At 38.4% G+C, this 8,388-nt stretch overlaps 1 long non-coding RNA gene across 1 annotated transcript in view; it reads right to left on the reverse strand.

Annotated features, from left to right (window-relative positions):
- Positions 1-8,388, reverse strand: part of LOC103606277 — a 50,503-nt gene that overhangs the window by 37,268 nt on the left and 4,847 nt on the right. Inside the window, exon 2 of the long non-coding RNA XR_551862.1 lies at positions 5,520-5,594. This is a non-coding gene — a long non-coding RNA (uncharacterized LOC103606277). The remainder of the gene's footprint in view (positions 1-5,519; positions 5,595-8,388) is intronic.

The following is an 8,388-nucleotide window of genomic DNA, read 5'->3' on the forward strand; positions in this document are numbered from 1 at the left end:
GAGGGTTGTGATCCGTTGCCGGACACGGAAAAAGACAAAAGACAAAAAAAAAAAAAAAATGATCATTTGAAAAGTCAGAGACAGAAGAATAAGGGCACATTAAATTCAACCATGTAAAAAGGAATGCGCATTAGTAATGTACATAATAATATGTAAGTCATTAGAATTTCACCACCATTAAGGACTTTTAGGCTAAATTCAAAGTATTTTTAAGAAAACATATTGCATAAGCTAATTGATATTCAACAAGACGTTGAGAAATAACAGCAGACATCAAACCGTAGTGGTGCTTTCTCAAAGTAAAGGAGAGGCGTTTTTTATTTATCATGAGATACATTCACAGCTGCTCCCATCCACCTCAGCGTCCTGCATGCTGTTAGCTGTCTTACTAGTACTCGCCTCTCATGTGCCTCTGATCTCCTCTCACATCTGCCCAAGAAAACAATGTGCTTCTCCTGGCATTCTCTACTCCTATATCAAGGAAGCCAAGGGCAGCCGGAGAAGAATCACAAGCCGAGAAGCGTAGTGCCATAGTATATAATATGACTTTAAAATCTCACTGTGGCCCTCAATCCTTTTATTTCTCCTTGGTTAGCTTCCTCACCCTCTGTACTCAATGACTGTGAAATTCAAGATCTTTGTCTCTGTCTTAGAAGACCATACTCTCAATCCTCTGCACCACTCCAATAGTACATAAAGTTGCCTCCACTTCATGGAGAAAATTAAAACCACTAGGTGAACTGCTCCAGCCTCTCCCATAATTTTCTTACAATCTTACATCCTTCCCCACCTTGATCTGTGACCCAAAGGTCTAGAGAAAGAGGTGCCTTTCCTCTGCTTCCAGAAAACCATCTCACTTGTGCTGTTGATGTCTTTCTGTTCCCTGCCATCACCCTCAAGGCCTTGCTCCATCCTTTGTCCTTCTATCCCCTAGACAGGCAGCCTCTACCTTTCCTAATTCTCTTCCCTATGACCGACCATTCCTGTCCTAACACCTTCCCTTCACTCTGCGTCTCCCTCTAGCTGTTTTTCTACTGTCTCAAACCTTCTTAAAGATTAATCTGCATTTGCAGTCTTCACTTTCTCATCTCTCCTTTACCCCTTAACTCCCTGTAGCACATGCTCCCACTAGTCTAGTAAAACTCCAGTCGCTGGCTGGAGTTTAGTTAAAAATGCAGATTCTGGGTTTAAGCAGACCTATATTTGACTCCTGCTTCCTCCTCTTATGAAACTGTGAGACCTTGAGCATGCGGCCTAATTTTCCTTTGCATCAGTTTCTTTATCTCTAAAATGGGGATAATAATGGTAACAAACTTCATAGGGTTCTTGTAATACTAAATATTTAAAACATTTAATGTGTGTACATGCCATGTGCTCAATAAATGTTGTTATTGTTTCTAGTAGTAGTATTTGCATTTTCATGATGATTATCATTGTTGTTTGTCAGGTAATACACTAGGTCTAACTGAAAATCCTGGACTTAGGAAAAAAAAAGTCCTACTAGACTCATGCAGCCAAGAAAAACTACTTTGCAATCTCCTTATATAATATATCTTATCTCTTGGTCTAGGATAACCTTTTCCAAACCAGGATCCTGATCCTAGGAACCTCCTTTCCATACTGATTCTGCATTATTCTAGCCAGCTCTACAGGCATACAGGAGCACACATGTGTATGTAATTGATTAGGCAAATGTATTTGTATCATGTGAAGCAATATGAAAATACTTAATTTAGCTCACTGTAGGAACTTTAATCTATGCTGCCTTTGCACAGCAACAGAAGTATCTACACCAATGTTTGATATGCAGCTGGTGATCAATCACTACTAATGGACAGGTAGTTCTATAAAAGGACTTCATCCATCCCATGTTCAGTCACAGTAAGAAGAGAAACAACATTTTTAGCATCATGTTTGAATCCTACCTGACAACTTGGAAATTGCAATCATACAAACCTATGCAGGCAAGTAAATGCTTTGCTTTGCTGCTCCACCAGAGATCATACCTAACCGTCATTGATATTCCATGACTAATCACTAAGAAGGATAGCATGGGGCATTCATTCCCTTCCTTCATCTTCTTGCTGTTCTCAGTTTCTTCCTGTTACAAGCTGTGTGTGGCAATATTTATTTTAATTAGGAAGAGTTAACATAGGCAAAGGTAATTTTTAATAGGTATGTTCAGTAAGGAACCAAATTGCACTGAAAGATCTCAAACTGTAACGAAAACAGCTTCATTTAGGCATATAATTTTGTTTGTCTACCAATTTACTTCTTGGGACAAGCTTGTAAATGCCCATGTCTCATGCTGGCACTGTTAGGTGAGTCTTGCTTTCAGTAGAAGTATAGTGCGGGGTTCAACTGGGAGCCACCTTCTCTTGGGCGGACGGTTCTTTCACCACTGGTATCTCATGCTGGGATCCTGCACACTGTTGATTCCTACAGGATTCTACAATAATCTACATTACAGGCAAAGGAAATAATTCCTGGGTTTTTGTCTGTCTTTAACATTTTTCCTCCCCTTTTCTATCAATATGTCAAAAACAATTTGGATCCTAAAAATCTGATTGGAATTAGTCGACTAGAGGATGAAGAATTCACACATGGAGAGTAAAACCATGGTGGGGATGATGATGACAATGATGATGATGATTAAACAGCTAATATTTACTAATCATTTATTTGTACTAGACCCTATGACAACTACTTAACATCTGCTTTTACTTTGATCCTTCCAACAACTGTGATATGTTGGAGTTATTACCCCATTTTATGTATGAGAAAACTGAGGCTTGTCAAAGTTAAATAACTCACCTAAGTTCACACAATTAATGAGACTCAAGGCTGGGATTCCAACCTAGATCTATCAGAAGCCAAAGCCCATTGACATTATAAATCATGTGTCTCATGATAACGAATCCTTTTTTCAACTTATTTTTAACCAGTTTGTCCAAAATTAGATTTAAGCTTGATTTTACTATCAATGGTCTGCCACAGAAAATCTATATATTTTTATAATAAAAAAATTAAGTTCCCCATTGAAGAAGTGGGGAAAGGACATAAATAGTCAATGAATAAATAAAGCAAAGATTAAATTTTGGGTATTCAAAACTAAAGGGAATTCAGTTCAATCCAAGAAACCGTGCCCAAGTGATGTGGTATACAAGGCACTGTAAGAATTCAAAGATGAAGACAGTATCACCCCTGCCTGAGAGAAGCTAATGATCTAATGGGAAAGACTCAGTATAATATTTCTGGTAGTACTTACTTCAAATGTCACCTCCTCAGATAGGTCTCCCCTGACCACCCTTTCTAAGCAGTAACCCCATTCCCTGTCACTCTCTATCACAGGGATCAGAAAGCTTTCTTCGTAAAGGGTGAGATAATTAAAAATGTAGGCTTTGTGGGCCATACAGTCTCTGTCAAATTACCAAACGCTGCTGTTGTAGTGTGAAAGCAGCTATAGACTATAAGTAAATGAAACAAGGCTGTGTTCCAATAAACTTTATTTATACAACAGGCAGTGGGCCAGATACAGTGCACAGGCTATAGTTTGCTGACTTCTACTCTAACATATCCCTCTATTTTTTTTCCCTTCATAGCACTTAACAAACTCTGAAATTATCTTGCTTATTGATTTGTTTACTGTCTATTTCCCTCCCCTAAAATGGCAGCTCCAAGAGAGTGGGGTCCATGGTGTTTGTTACAGCTAGCTCTCCGGTGCCTAGAAAGGAGTTCCTGACAAAGAGATGGTTCACTCTAAGTATCTGTTGACTGACTGAATGAATACAAAGATTGAAGGAGAAACACAGATTGCCAACAAACATATGAACTATATTCGGCTCTGTTAATAATAAAATGAAATAATGACATACAATTTTTCAGTTGTCAGACTTAACAACTATGAAAAGAGGAGGAGGAGCAGGAGGAGAAAAACTAGCGTAGATGAGTGTGTGGGTAAACTGGCCCTCTCATCTTTGGTTGACAGGAAAGAAAATTGGTGCAAACAACGTTTCTGGGGGGTCGTTTGCAATTATATATCAAAATGTATACACCAACTCAAAAATAAGCAAAGAATTAAATAATATCTCATTAAAAAGATTTACAAATGACCAATAAGCACATGAAAAGATGCTCAACATCATGAGTCATTAAGGAATTGTATATCAAAATCACAATGAGACACCACTTCACACCGATTAGTATGGCTATTATCAAAGAAAAGGGTGGGGGGTAAATAACAAGCATTGGAGAGAATGTGGGGATATTGGAACCTTTGTGCATTACTGGTGGGAGTGTAAAATTGTACAGTTGCTGAAGAAAACAGTTTGGGGGCTCCTCACAAAGTTAAACATAGACTTAAAACATAATCCAGCAATTCCACTTCTAAGGATATACCCAAAAGAATTGAAAGCAGGGACTCAGACAGATACTTGCACACCAGTGTTCACAGGAACACTATTTACAATAGCTCACAGGTAGAAACGACTCAAATGTCCACTAACAGACAAATGGATAAACAAATGTTATATACATACAATGGAATATTTTTCAGCCTTAAAAAAGAATGCAATTCTGAACATGACTAACTTTGAAAACGTTATGTTAAATGAAATAAGCCAGACACAAAAGGACAAATATTATGATTCCATTTATATGAGCTACCTAAAATAGCAAAATTATAGCGACAGAAAGTAGAACAGGAGTTACCAGGAGATGGAGGGAGGGGGAATGGGGAGATATTGTTTAATGGGCACAAAGTTTCTATTTGGTATGATGAAAAAGTTCTGGAGATAGATGGTGGTGATGGCTGCACAACATTGTAAATGTATTTAATGTTACTAAACTGCACAATGAAAACTGGTTAAAATTGTAAATTTTATATTATGTATATTTTACAATAATAAAGTATATATAATTTTTACTCCAAAATCCAATTTCTAAGAATTAACTCTGAGAAAATAATGCAGAAGGTGAAATACATATGTACTAGAATCTATCAACCTCAAGATCTGACAATAAAGATCTAGCCATGTAAATAGCACCTGACACAATGAATACATAAAAGAGACTATTATGCAGGCATTAACCACTACAGGTAGATTTTTCATATAAAAATATATCCATGGCATTATTGTTCAATGAAAAAAGCAATTTTCAGAATGTGTAAAGTATGATCCCATTATTATAAAAAATTCTAAAGTTTATCTGTACATGGAGAAAATTCTAGATAATAGGAATTATTGTTAAGAGGATTTATTGTTTGAATGGTAGATTTGGGGTGAATTTAAAATTACTCTCTTCATAATTTTCTGTACTAGTTGAATTTCATTTTTATGAAGAATATTTTTAATCAAAATAATATCCTATTGTAAACTCATGTTTATCATTTTTTCATGTTAATTAAAGAGGGTGAGGCCCTTGATACATACAATTAGATGTGTTTTGTACTTCCATTTTCATGGCAATAATAATACTTGTGAGTGAATAAGATACAGTTTTAAAGGAGAAGTACATACCTCAGATAGTGGTGTTGTCTCTCTATCAGACAGAAACAGAGCCTTTATTTCAGAGCAACATTGAATAATCATCTTCTAGAAATAAGAAGACAACATAGTAAAGTTGATATTACTGGTAAAATGTTACATATTTAATTATAAACTATTTATTCATTTGTCTTTTTGAGTATCATCAGCTAACCCTAGCTCCCAGGATAAAACAGAGGGACTCCCAAGTCACAATACCTTAAGTAGTTAGGCTTACTTGAATTGTACTTACTTGTATAATGATAACCACAAAATATGAGATCTGAAATTAATCATGAATAATATGTTATTTTAAGATTCATTCTCTGCACATTCACTGTTAAAATTAATATGTTACAGAGGAATCACAAGTAAAGTAATTCACACCAAAATAAAATTTTAGAAAGTGACCTTTATTCTGAGAAGAGAGCCCTGCAATAAAGAGATTCATATCCCTGAAGGGGACTTAAGCAGAGAAGAATGACTGGGAATTGGGAAAGAAATGGGAAGAGTGAATGAAAAGGAAGGGCAGAAGTCAATAGCGTACACGCATTGTCTACTGTTGGTGACACTACCCACACCCCCATGTATGCACACAGCCATGTTTATATGTGGGCATCTGACCCAAGAGGGACCAACCCGTGGGCAGGGTTGACTCAATCAGATTTCCTATCATTGTGACTTCCTGTAAGGAAGGACAACAGAGGAAAATTACAGCCAGTACTGGCCAGGTGAGTTCTAGAGGTCCCGATGCAGAGTTGGCGAAGACAGCTGTTGGTCCAGATGTGAGGAGTTAGAGGAGGGAACAGAGATGAGTAAAGCCACACCCCCTGCGGGACTGAGTGCAGTCTTGGCTCCTGACCATCCAGTTCCACTTTGTGGGGGGCCCACTGTGTTGTGTTTCCAGTCCTTGGCTATGCACAAGCTTGCTAATCACCCTCGGACCAACACTGCTTCCCCACCAAACCTAATCTCCTTGAGCTAGTGTAAGTAGTGTTTTCTTTACATAAGTACTAAAGGAGTCATGATCACAAGATTGTCAGAGATAAACTATGCCCACTTCATAATGTTGTCTGTGTCCAGCCATAAAGGAAGCAACAAATTGTTTCTGTGATAGTTTTAATATATACATGTACTACCATTCAGAATATTAAAGCGACAAAAGCACATTAATTTTTAAATTATAACTGAGCAATCCTGGTTAAAACCTTAAAATAAAGAAGCAAACAATGATTGAACTCACAGACCAAAACCTTGTTCTAAGTTTTAGTAAATGCATAAACACGGAAAGGATCAAATTTTAGAGTTCTAAAACTATAGATCATTCAATTCAATTTAACAGTTATATTCAAGACATTATGTTAGGGGCTGGGGGACACAATAATGAAGAAAACAGACCCTCTCCTCACAAAATATGCAATTATTGAGAAACATAGATTTGTACACAATTAAATAAAATACCAAGTGGAATGTGGTCAGATCACAGGTAGTTATGATATGTTAGAGGACCCTAGAAGTGGGAGAGAGAATTCTTAGTATTACGAACATGGAAGACTTCCTGGAGGAAGGGTTATCTGAACTGAGCCTTGAAAGGACAGTAGGATTTCTACTGGTAGAGTATGGGGACAGGAGCAGTCCAGAGGGAGAGGGCCAGGTAAGCACTAAGTAGTGGACACTCCAGGAACAGCAGGACTCTGAGGTGGTCTTCACTGTAGGTGTGTACAGGGAGCACAGCAGTGAGAGGGTGAGAAATAGGCTGGAGAGGTACATTTATATAGGGCATGTAAAAGTAAGGAGTTTGGATTTTACTGTGTAAGAAATTTAGAGGGACTGAACGAAGGGAACAACGATCAAGATTGCTTTTAAAAGATAATTCTGACAACAGTTTAAAGGTGAACTGGACAGGAAAGAGACAAGAGAAAAAGATACCAGCTAGGAGCCTACTCAAACATTTGGTCAGGAGGTGACTGTGGCCAGAAGGTGGCCAGCTTCAGTGGAACTAGTAAGGATGGACGGCAGGAGGGTGCCCAGCACTGATCAGGGCATTCCAGTGTCTTATCCTGAACTTCCCAGCCCCTGGTCCACTTCACTACATAGAGGGGAGCACGCAGCCACTCCTATCTTCCTCCTATTTATCTATATTTCTATATTTCTAATTGAGTTCTTATGACTAGATAAAGAATGTTTTATATATATATGGTTTCAATAACAGCCATGACGGGCTACTATCAGGATTGCATCAAAAGCTATCAAGCAACATGGCACTGTCTGTTTCATTAATCATTTCTCATAACAGATGGAGAGAGCAACGTTACCCAATGGATGCCTTCCTTCCACCACCTGTCTCAACAGTTATCAAACAGAAATTTCTCCTCAACAACATTCTTTTACTCTGGCTTATTTGAGGTAACCCCCATATACACGTTCTGAAATTGGCTGACTCAAGTCTGGGGCTGTGAGAACCTCGTGTGACCTCGTTACCACTGAAACGAAGACGGAAAGCACAGAGATCATCAATCTCAGTCAGAAAGCAGTCAGACGCCTGCTGCGGGGGGCGAGGGGCTGGGGAGGGCATGGAACGACCCTTGCTCAACCTTTGCCATTTCTCCCATAACAGGAACATCTGTTGGTTCCATGAGGGATGGCCTTCTGAGTGACTTCAAGATATTAAAGCCAATTCTGGACTTAGCTGAAAGCCTCATCATCTTTTACTCATAATGTGGAAAAAATGTCCTAAACTGTTTTCCAGCCTCCGAACTCCTGCTTCCTTCACCTCTCCTTCATGTGCCACCACAGTTGTCGTAACAAATCGTAGGGTGGATCATGAGATGCCGTTCCAGGTGAGATGCTGCCAAATCCCAGC

The sequence above is a fragment of the Galeopterus variegatus genome, unplaced genomic scaffold (assembly GCF_000696425.1).
Source record: "Galeopterus variegatus unplaced genomic scaffold, G_variegatus-3.0.2 Scaffold6427, whole genome shotgun sequence".
Taxonomy (NCBI): Eukaryota; Metazoa; Chordata; class Mammalia; order Dermoptera; family Cynocephalidae; genus Galeopterus; species Galeopterus variegatus.